General features: G+C 50.2%; 1 protein-coding gene across 1 annotated transcript in view; it reads right to left on the reverse strand.

Annotated features, from left to right (window-relative positions):
- The window catches only part of CSF3R (colony stimulating factor 3 receptor), an 87,939-nt gene extending 86,745 nt beyond the window's left edge, over window positions 1-1,194 (reverse strand). The window contains exon 1 of the mRNA XM_064363690.1: window positions 1,173-1,194. The gene's annotated coding sequence lies outside the window, so the exon portion shown is untranslated. The remainder of the gene's footprint in view (window positions 1-1,172) is intronic.
- Window positions 1,195-11,817: the final 10,623 nt, after the last annotated feature.

Below are 11,817 nucleotides of genomic sequence, written 5' to 3' on the forward strand. Positions count from 1 at the left end.
TTTCTCCATGTTGGTCAGGCTGGTCTCAAACTCCTGACCTCAGGTGATCTGCCTGCCTCAGCCTCCCAAAGTGCTGGGATTACAGATGTGAACCACTGCGCCTGGCCTCTTTTGCACTTTAAAAACTTTGAGCCACATGAGTATATTAACTACTAAAAAAAAAAAAAGAAAAAGAACAAGCAACAATTCCAGATGACCAAGCAACCAACCAATCAACCGGAAACAGACTTGGGGCCTGCAGTTCTGTCCTGGGCTGGTCTGTGGGCCTGGGCTGGGTGGGGCGTGCCAAGTGGCCTGATTGTGGCTGCCCACCGGACCACACTGCCTTTCGGCAGGCTTTGGCATGTGCAGCCAGGCTGGTGTGTGGGGATGGTGGGGAGATCTCCACGCCTGGAGTCTTTCTGGAGCGTGAGGGATGGGTGCACTTGTTTTAATTCTCATCCATGCGGCTTGGTCACTGAGACCATGGCACTGCACTCTAAACTCAATTAGAAATTTAACAAACCTTATAAATCCTCCCCAGCCTGAGCCTTGTAAATCTCCGGAGCGGGGCGGCTTAGCACTTATCCATCTCCGGCTTAATGACCTCCCCAGCCTGGCCTGGGAATGATTCAGGGCTGGCGACAGGTCTAATTAGTGAGCACGAACTGTAGCTCCAAGTATAGCGAGGAGGAAGTGCATGCTCGGTCTCTGCCCCCGTGGTGTTAGAGAGATGCCCTCATCCAGCCCAGATCTTGGGACACTGGCACATGGGAGGAAGGGGCAAGAAGGGTGTGGCAAGCGTCTCTTTTGATTGTGTGTGTGTGTGTGTGTGTGTGTTTTCCAGACGCCCAGGCTGGAGTGCAGTGGTGCGATCTCAGCGCACCGCAACCTCTGCCTCCTGGGCTCAAGTGATTCTCTGCCTCAGCCACCTGAGTAGCTGGGATTACAGGCATATACCACCACACCCAGCTAATTTTTGTATTTTCAGTAGAGACAGGGTTTCACCATGTTGGTCAAGCTGGTCTCCAACTCATGACCTCATGATCCGCCTGTGTCCGCCTCCCAAAGTGCTGGGATTATAGGTGTGAGCCACCACACCTGGCCTTGTGTGTGTATTTTTGAGACAAGATCTGGCTCTGTTGCCCAGGCTGGAGTGCAGGGGCATGATCACGGTTTCCTGAAGACTCAACCTCCCAGGCTCAAGTGATCCTCCTGCCTCAGCCTCCCAAGTAGCTGGGACCGCAGGTGTGCACCACCAGTCCTGGCTAACTTTTAAATTTTTTGTAAAGACTGCGTGCCACTATGTTGCCAAGGCTGGTCTTGAACTCCTGGTCTCAAGCAGTCCTCCCGCCTTGGCCTCCCAAATGCCGGGGTTAGAGGAGCGAGCCACCATGCCAGGCCCTCTTTGATTTTTAATGTAGCCCTGTTGATGGTGCGTATCACAGGTCATTGTTCGGGGAAGGCTGTTGTGTGGCCTGTAACGTGATTGCATCATGGGCCATGTGGAAGCCAAGCAGACTCCTAGGAAGGCAGTGAGTTTGTGGGCGTATCTGAAGCCCTGTTGCTAGCATGGGTGGTGAGAGCTTTGAGGGTGGGTTCTGATCTTCCAAGGCCTGAGAGAATTGTGTTCCAGAGACACACGTGAAATCAAAGAGGGTCCAGTTAGCCCCGTTTTTAAGAGTTCAGGCTTCAGATTTAGTGAGAGGATGGATTTTTCAACCAAGCTGATTAGCCTTGTAAGGTAGTGAGCTCCCCGTCAGTGGACAGACCATTTGGGATTCTCTACCATTAATGGAAGATCAGGTGTGTGCCTCACCAGACACCAAATCTGCCAGCGCCTTGATCTTGGGCTTCTAAGCCTCCAGAACTGTAAGAAATAAATGTGTGTTGTTTATAAGCCACTCAGTTTATGGTATTTTTGTGATAGAAGCTCAAATGGACTAAGACATTAGGGGTGTGGGTTGGGTCTGAGGCCCTCCCTTTTTACCCATGACTTTTCCTGCTTAAATGCAGGAAGCAGACGGACATTGGGGTTGCCTGGGTGGAGTCACTGGGGTGACAGATGCCACCTCTCACCCCACCAGCCCCTCTGAGGCTCCCACCCCCGCTCCCAATCCCAGAACAGTAACCAGGAGGAGGCCTGGGCAATTGGTTCCATCCAAGCCTCATCCTCAGTGGCGGGAAAGGGAAAGTTATATTTTTATCTGTAACTCAGGATGAATAAAAATTTAATTACACTGAAGAATTTAAATTTCATAAGAAATAAATATTAATCCTGGAGAGTGACTTTTGTGGGAAGATAACTTTCAAATGTCATCAATCTGGAGGTACTGGGGTCTGAGAGGGAGGGGGAGCCTCCCATCAGGCTCTTGGTCTGGGCTGGGGTCTCCACTCCTGAGACTGGGGGTTCAAGGGCTCAGATCTCCATCCAGCAAAGACCCACCTCTCCCCAGCTATGGGGGCAGCAGGGTGGCCACTGTGAGGGCGTAATACCATCTCCTCTCCATTCCTGCCTCAGTCCCCATCAGCTCCCTCCCTCTTTCAATGGTGATTCATCAGCTGCCATGCGCAGACATTTTTCTAGGTGCTGGGGACAGTGCAGGGAGGGAACCAGATGTCCTTGCCCACGTGGCGCATAAGGTCATGTGAAGGAGGCAGAGATGAAACGAGGAGCCACCAATACCACTTCCCTCCCAGTGAAGGCCCCTCTGCCTGGCACTAAACCCCGACCTCCGCTTGGTTTACTTGATGATCATTGTTATTTTGCTTTAAAAATTCAAGCAAAACGTGCAAACGTAAAGTGCACCAAACATAAACCCACAGCTCAATGACTGATGACCGTGTGTATGAATGCGCACGCTCCGGGTTAAGGAATGTAACATCCACTCCCATGCTGGGCATTTGACGGAGGGGAAGGCCCTGCCTTGGGGACCTTCACAGACTGTTTGATGGATGGTTCTTGCTGCCTGACCAGGGAGAGAATGATCTGGGGGTAGGATGGCCTAATATTAGTTACGACATCTCAATACGTACTGAACATTTATCATGCGCCAGGCCTGATTCTAAGTGCTTCGTGAGTATTAGCTCATTTAACCCCAACAGAGAAAGCCCCACGAAGCCTGTGCCGTTATCACCTGTTTCATTTTATCAATGAAAACACTGACACACAGAGGGTAAGTAACAAGTCCAGAGTCACCCAGCTGATGGGAGACCACCTGGTTACACCTGAATCCTGGGCTTAGAGTCCTCAGGCTCTTCTGGATGGGAGAGCCCAGGTTTTGATTCCAGGATACTTGGGATCTGGTGCCCTGTGGAACCTCTGCAAACCTTTTGATATTACTCCTCATTCAACATGAGATCTGTGTGGCCTTGGGCAAATGTCTCAAACTCTCTGAGCTTCAGCTTCCTTCAAAAAGGTTTGGAAAAACGGAGAGAAAAATCCCCATTCTGTGCCTCCCAGGGTTTGTATAGAAGGGAAGAGGTAACAGAGGTGGATATTCTGACCTGGTCACAATCCCGGTCAAACTAGTCCTAACAGGGAGCCTCTCTGGGCCACGCCCTGTGCTGATGCAGATGCACCAAGCTCACTTGGTGAGGCAGGACCTGTTATGATTCCCGTGGGGAGGACACTGAGGCATGGCACCAGGGTCTCGGGAGGAGTCTGAGGAGGGTGAGGTGGCCACAGACGCTTCCTTGGGGAGTACTGTGTTAGTGAGGTGCTGCTTGGAGTGTGGGAGCGAAGGCAGGGTTTGGGACTTGCATTCTTTTTTTTTTTTGGGACTGAATCTTGCTCTGTCACCAGGCTGGAATGCAGTGGCGCGATCTAGGCTCACTGCAACTTCTGCCTACCAGGTTCAAGTGATTCTCCTGCCTCAGCCTCCCAAGTAGCTGGGACTACAGGCGTGTGCCACTATGCCCAACTAATTTTTCTATTTTTAGTAGAGATGGGATTTCACCATGTTGTCCAGGATGCTCTCAATCTCTTGACCTCATGATCCCCCCCGCCCCGGCCTCCCCAAGTGCTGGGATTACAGGCGTGAGGGGACTTGTATTCTAGTAGGGGTTGCACGTGAGCAAAGACACAGATATGTGGATGCTGGATTGGGGGCTGGGAAGGTGTTCTCTGCTGGGCTAGGGTGAGGCCGGGCTAGATTCTGAGCTGGCCACCCCCAATGAAATCACTTCTTCATTCCACAGATGCTAGAGCTGAGGCCATCCTGAGCTGGAGCTGCAGAGCCCACGTCTGCCGGTGTGCCGCACCTGGGTGGAGGAATGGGAAAACAGGCCCAGGAACTTGGACTTGGCCTGCCAAATAAAGTCCTTGACTTTTGAACCTGAGACCAAGGGCAAAGCAGGCAGCTGGCCCAAGTGCCAGCTTGGGGCAGAGGGATGATGACAAGAGGGGCTCGTCCTGCAGTTGTTAGCGGTGTGCCTGGCTGAGGCAACCATAGCCCACGGGTGGCAGAAGGAGTGTAGAGGAGGCCGAGGCCCAGGGTCTGACGTGCACTTGAAGACCCTCCATGGAGATTGGTGCCAGAGAACTGCACTTCTCCAGGGACCAAACGGACCAGGACTCCTTAGTATTGGAAAATACCTTAGACTTTTATTTGGCTGGCCTGGGGCCCAGAATGACGGTTCTTTAGGCAGCAGATGGGAAATTCATCTTTTGCAGCAAAAACACCGGAAAGCTTCACTACTCCCCAAAGACCAGACTCAGACGCTAATATTCACATACACACATATCCACAGAAGGATATGCATGCAGCCATCCGTATACCATGTGCACGCAGACACGGGAGCTCACAGAGACACATGTGCACACGCAGATGCTCGTACAAGGTGCCTGCACAACCATAGAGACACCCTCGTGTTCCTGCCTCCCTGGAGCCCGCTCTCCCGGCTGTGTTCTGCTGATGGAATGCTGTAATATTTTTCTATTAAATGTTGCATTTGTTGTGCCTTTTAGTAGCTTCCCTCATTAAAAATGATATTATCCCCGTAAATAAGCCAGTGTCTGAGAAGAGTGCCCGACTCCATTTCTCTTCCTAATTGAGACACTTAGCTTTGATTTGCATGCCGGCACGTACCGAGTGGATTAATTTTCAATTAATGCTCCTGGGCGGGTGGCTACAGGCAGTGTGGGCTCGGGCAGCCCAGCAGGCTGGGCACAGGCACAGTGGGACCCGGCACAAGGACAGGTGGGGACCGGGAGGACCCAGTGAGGGTTCCTCTCCAGCATTTCCTGGCCACGTGAAACAGGGCCCTGGGCTGTCTGGAGCTTTTTGGTTTTGTTCTTTGTGGGAAAGAGGTCCCTGGGGGTGTCATGTATGGGAAGCACCCTAGTCCTGTACCAGGAGAGGCTCCCAAACTCTAGCCCTTATCTAACCGAGGTCATAGGGTCTATTCAGTGCTTGGCTGCTACAGGCCCTGCTTGGCGGGTCTGGCAGTATTGAGTAAAACTGGTTATGGTGGCCTCAGTTTTGTCCTATAACCACTTACGTGACATAGGCGCTCAGCCTTGTCTGTGACCCAGTGTGCAGGTGGCTGTACTTGGGGTGAGGGCCTATGTCGCATAAATGGTTAAGAGGCTGGGTTCTGTACCCAGACAGTCCTGGAATCACAGTTCTATTCTGTCACTTCTAGCAGGTGCCTTCAGGCCACTTTATCTTCTTGAGACTTAGTTTCCTCATCTGCAAACTGGGGATAAGAAGATCAAGTGCCAAAAATGTTACGGAGAGTCAATGACACAACGCAAGTAGCGCTTCATGCTCAACAATGTTTAGCTCTCCTTCCTCCTTCTCTTCTTCCTTTTTTTTTCTTTGAGAAGGAGTTTTGCTCTGTCTCCCAGGCTACAGTGCAGTGGTGCAATCTCGGCTCACTGCAACCTCCGCCTCCCAGGTTCAAGCGATTCTTCTGCCTCTGCCTCCCAAGTAGCTGGGATTATGGGCACGTGCCACCACACCTTTCTAATTTTTGTATTTTTAGTAGAGACAGGGTTTCGCCAGGTTGGCCAGGCTGTTCTGGAACTCCTGACCTCAGGTGATCCACCCGCCTGGGCCTCCCAAAGTGCTGGGATTACAGGTGTGAGCCACCACGCCCTGCCTCTTCTTCTTCTTCTTGTTCCTTCTCCTTTTTCTCCTTCTCGTCCTCCTCCTGCATGTCTATCCATAGGTGAATTCCCACCTATACCTGCCACTCCGTCTGCTCAGATCCTTTGCCTTAGACCTGTACCTGTAAAGAGGAGGCAGCTTGCCCCACCTGGGGGCAGCTGCCACTGGGAGTCTGTACTAACGGCCTTTCCCCTTGGTGTCGATGGGTCTGTAGTGGCTCAGGGTCCTGACATGCTTCTTGGTGCCCTGGGAAGGCCTCCACTCCAAGCCTGTGGTTCCTCTGGGCTCCAGCTTCCTGTGGTTTGGCCTTCTTGTGGAACCTATGTAAGAGTGAGCAGCTGCATCTCCGTCTCTGCTCGTTGTCACAGTCAAAGACACACCAGTTTGGGAGCCAAAAAATGGAAAAATCACTTGAATGTTTATCAAAGTCTAAGATTCTGTTCATAACAAGCAGCATTGCATCTTTTTTTTTTTTTTTTTTTTTTTAATATGGAGTCTTTGGAGTCTTGCTCTGTTGCCCAGGCTGGAGTGCAGTGGCATAATCTTGGCTCACTGCAGCCTCTGCCTCCTGGATTCAAGCAATCCTCTTGCCTCAGCCTCCCAAGTAGCTGGGATCACAGGTGTGTGTCACCATGCCTGGCTAATTTTGGTATTTTCAATAGAGACGGGGTTTCGTCATGTTGGCCAGGCTGGTCTCAAACTCCTGACCTCAAGTGATCCTCCTGCCTTGGCCTCCCGAAGTGCTGGGATTACAGGCATGAGCCACCATGCCCGGCCAGCATTTCATCTTAAAACGCTAATTTTTGTTATCATCTATTTGTCTACATATCTAAGCTAATTGTTATCTATCTATCTATCTATCTATCTATCTATCTATCTATCTATCATGCACAGCTGCTGTCCCTCAAACCTCTCCCCTCTTTGTCTCAGGACTCCCACAAACTCCTCCTTCCCACCAAACCCAGCCTGTGCTGGTTGTGGCCCAGAGGTTGCAAAATGGTGACCCAAGGGCCTATCTTGCTCACAGACATATCTTATTAGGTCTGAACTGTCTCACACATATATATTTTGAAATAGTAGGTAACATAAAAAAGTGGATTTTTGGAAATAGTTGGTAGCATTGAAAAAATGGAGATTTCCCATTGAGCGTAAACTTCCCACTTCACTTGAAGAATCAGCTTTGGTGACAGAGGGCCACCTCACTCACTTTAGACACCTACCTGGCACCGGTTGGCACCTGAGTGCGTAACCCCTGTTCTTGTCTTCCTCTCCCTGCACCCCTTCTAGGCCTGCTCACTTTCCCACATTTGTATTTTTTCTTGTGGCCCTTGTGAGATCATCTCCTGAGCCCGAAGCCAGGGCAAGTTTCCCAGTTCTTCATCCCTGAGGCTGGGGCTCCTCCTTCTCATCCTGGCTCCAGGACCTCTTACCAGTCCAGTTAAAAATTCTTCTCTTCGAAGCTAACCATCCGCAGCTCAGAGCTCTCTCATCAAAGTGAGAGAATTTTCCAGAACCAGCAGCTCTCTCTTCTAGATACAGCAACATCTGCTTTCCAAACTACAGTTTCCTCCCTTGCTGAGGCCATGGTTTCTCTTGAAGAAATCTGTATGTCCTAATGCCCTCTGCTCTTATATCATCTGAGCCCTCCTGCCCATCCTCACGGCCTCACTCATGGTGTGGCTCATGTAATTCCAGGTCATTGACTTCTTAGGCGAACGCTGGGGAGATAGACAGTCTAGCACTGGGGCCCAGTGGGCAGACTTAGGCCAGGCGACCTGGGTCCCAGCCCTGGTTCTTCTGCTTAGCTTTGTGATGGTGAGGAACTTCTTCCATCTCTCTAAGCCTCAGTGTCCTCTGTGAAGCAAGGATGATAATAATAGTTCTGCCTTACTGGGTACTGTGCCAGCTGAATGAGACAAAGCCTTAGCACCTTGATACTCAAGGTGTGGTCTTTGGACCAGCAGCATCAGTGTCACTTTGGTACTTATTAGAAACACAGAAACTCAGTCCCCATCCCAGACCTGCTGAATCTGCATCTGCATTTCAACAAGATGCTCAGGAGTTCCCTACGTGCGGTGAAGTTTGAGAAGATCTGCGTGAGTGTAACTCCTGGTATAAGGCGATGGGAGCTGCCACGATTGTTAGTCTAATAAGAATCCCTCATACTGAGGCAGAGAGAAGACTGTGGCTCCAATCCTGGTTCTGCAAGTTAGTATTTTGTGCCCACTTCAGCCTTCTCCCCTGCCTCCTGCTCCCTATCTATTAACATGGAGATAATGGTGCCATTTCTTGGAGTTGATTTGAGAGTTAAATAAGATTAAGCAGAAGGTGCTTCAGAGAATTGTGGAAAGTGATCCTGAGATCTTGAAGCTCTGAAAACATTTTTGTACATGTTTTATGTGCTGTTCCTGCTATTGTTCCCACCTCACTTTATTTTTATTTTGCTCATTTTTTTAGAGACAGGGTCTTGATCTGTTGGCAGGCTGGAGTTCAGTGGTGCCACTGCAGCTCCTGCAGCCTTGAACTCCTGGGTTCGAGAGATCCTTCCACCTCAGTCTCCTGGGTAGCTGGGAGTACAGATGTGTGTCACCACATCTGGCCAACTTTTTGTAGAGATGGAGTCTTGCCATCTTGTCCAGGCTGGTCTCAAACTTCTGGCCTCAAGCTATCCTCCTGCCTTGGCCTCCCAAAGTGTTGGAATTTCAGGCATGAGCCATCACACCTGGCTTTGTTCCCATTTTACAGAGTAAGAAGTTGAGGCATTTCAAAACCAAGGGCTTGTCCAAGCTCGTGGAACCAGTCAGCTACAGAACTGGGTCTAGTTGTCAGACCCTGAGTCCCTGACCAGTGCGAGACCCCTTAGCTCTGTGTGAGATCTCTTAGCTCTGCCAGACCAGGCTGCCACCGGGGTCCTGGAGCCTCTCCCCTGCTTGTCCCCCATCTACAATCCTGCAGCGGTCCTTCTCACTGTATTGTGTTGTTGACTGGTTGCTTCTTGCTTCTGTGTCGGGGATGATAGTGGCCCAAGACCAGGGTGGGGGTGGGGAAAGAAGGCATGGGGCAGCTCTGGGAACTGGCGGTTAATTAAAATGTCCTCAGAGGCGATCAATCCATGGTCAGTGGCTTGAATCCTCAATGACCCGGCTCCTCTCTGGCCGAGCACATGGACCTCCTGGGGGTGGCAGGCAGGAGGTCTGGCTGTCCTCCTCCTTGTCCTCGGAGCCCTGGCAGTGGGCAGTGCTCTTGATGCTGCCACCAAAATATTCCCATCTTGTTTCCATAATAGCTTCTGTCACTGCTCTTGACAGGCCAGCCATTAAGTCTTTGGCAAAACTGTAAGAATTATTAACATATGAGGTTTTATATTATTTGACAGCTGTCGGCTCCTTTAGAATTTCCATCACCCCATCTCCTCCCTTCCCTCCCATCCTTTCCCTCACATTCCCCCTCCCCACTCCATAAGGATGGGAGGGGCCTCTGAGTCACTGGGGAATAGGGAAGAGACAAGCCACTCAAGCTTCACTCAGTCACTTCTGCACATCTGTGGAATGCTCCCTGTAACCCCTCTGGTCTTAACCTGGAAACTTCCTCAGCATCGGTCAAACCTCGTATACGCCCCCAGCATCAGTGGCTTCGGTGATGACTCTCTGCTCTCCACCTGCCTCCTAACTCTGCCTCCTGAGCCCAGAAATGTACACAGCTGTCTCCTGGACATCTGTCAGAGAGATGCTCACTATTCCTCATCCAGCATGACCCAAACCAAACTCCTCCCCATGCCCGGCCCTGCCTCTTTCTCTGAAGTGCGATGCTCCCTCATCTGGTGCCTCCTTCCATCATCCATCCCATTCCCCAGGTCAGAAATCCGAGGGTCACCCTGGCCTCCTCTTCTTCAACGCCTTCAGGGGCTCAGGTCCCCAAGCTATGTCTATTCTGCTTCCTAAAAGGCTCTTGACTTTACTGTCTCCTCCCCATCCCCATTGCCCCCATCTAGGGTTCACCCTCTCGTGCTGGGCCACCACATCTGTTTCCTCACTGGCAGATGTCCTGCTCAGGTGCCCTTGGGCCTTCCCATCAGAGTGCCTGCCTGTCCCATGCCAAATGCTTGTAGCCTTTCTCTGGGGCTGCAGCTGCTCCCTCCATCCAGGCAGGCAGGCAGTGCTGGAGAGTTAATGCCCCTCCCTGCTTCTCAGAGCTGCTCTCAACCGATGGCTGCTGGGAGTTGGTGTGTAAAGACCCCAGCTTCTCCACTTGGGTAGGAGTCAGAGGCCCATGGTCTACCCTGCGAATGTCTGAGGTCCCTGTGGAGTGAAGCTCCATTTCCATGGTAGGAACCGGCTTGATCAAGGCTCCCTTTGCCAGCTGCCTTCTTTCCCTCCTCATTTCTCCACGCCCCTCTTTGTGTTTCCCGGGATCTCCTTTCAAGCAAACTGATTGCACTCAAATCCTTGTCTCAGAGTCTGCTTCCAGGAGGACTCACTCTGTCTGACCTGCGTGTACGTCCGACTCGGCCAGGCCCCTCTCAGGACTGTGCAGGTTGAGGGTGGGGTGGGAGCACATCCCTAATGCTCCAACTCTTGCTGCTACTGAAAGGGAGGTATTCCTAATGCCCGTGGGCTTTGATCCAGAAAACCCGACTGTATACAGCATTTGGGGACTGCTATTTACATTTGAAAAGGGGTTGCCACAGGCCTCTTCGGGTATGGTATATTTTTCTGGTACTTTCGTTAAATAAAGTTTGGCACTAACATAGCTACAACATTGTAAAGATATAGGGCATCCGTGTTAGGAGAAAATACGTTCTCATATCAAAATATATCACAAAGCTACATTCAACAAAACTTGTACTGGTTAGCACAAAAATTAACAAATTAACAGATATACCAGAAATAGGACCCTAATGAATAATAAAAGTGGCATTTCAAATGAGTGTAGAAAAGACAAGTTAGTCATGAAATAATGGTGGACAATTAGTTAACTATTTTAAACTCACCTACTTCACACAAATTCCAAGTGGATCAAAATGTTAACATAAAAAATAAAATCATGGCTGGGCGTGGTGCCTCATGCCTGTAATCCCAGCACTTTGGGAGCCCAAGGCAGGTGGATTATCTGAGGTCAGATGTTCGAGACCAGCCTGACCAACATGTGAAACCCCATCTCTACTAAAAATAGAAAAATTAGCTGGACATGGTGGCAGGTGCCTGTAATCCCAGCTAGTCAGGAGGCTGAGGCAGGAGAATTGCTTGAACCTGGGAGGCGGAGGTTGCAGTGAGCCAAGATTGTGTCATTGCACTCCAGCCTGGGCAACATGGCGAGACTCCGTCTCAAAATAAATAAATAAATAGAGCTAGAAGAAACAAAGGTGATTACTGCACGATGAGTTGGGCTTTTCCAAGCATAAAAATGAGAGGAAAGACCACAGATAAGACACTAAGAACTGACAAACTAAAAATAAAAATAAAGGATCCCAAAGTCAAAAGGCAGATGAAGTGGGAAATATATTGGCTGTGTATACTGCAGATCAGCAACACCACAAATAAGTTGAATGGGGTTTAGGTGAATTAACCTTTGTTTTCATTTGCTCGGGACACCTAGTATCAAATACTTAAAAAATCAGTAAGAGCTAGAACATATCATGAAAAGGCAAATAAGCATTTGGTCATCTACTTGTCAAAGTGCTTACTTACCCTTATGACGAGGAAGTTCTTCCTGATGTCCACCCTGC

This window comes from Aotus nancymaae, unplaced genomic scaffold (assembly GCF_030222135.1).
Source record: "Aotus nancymaae isolate 86718 unplaced genomic scaffold, 86718_ANA_hifiasm-v0.15.2.pri h1tg000053l, whole genome shotgun sequence".
Lineage (NCBI taxonomy): Eukaryota > Metazoa > Chordata > Mammalia > Primates > Aotidae > Aotus > Aotus nancymaae.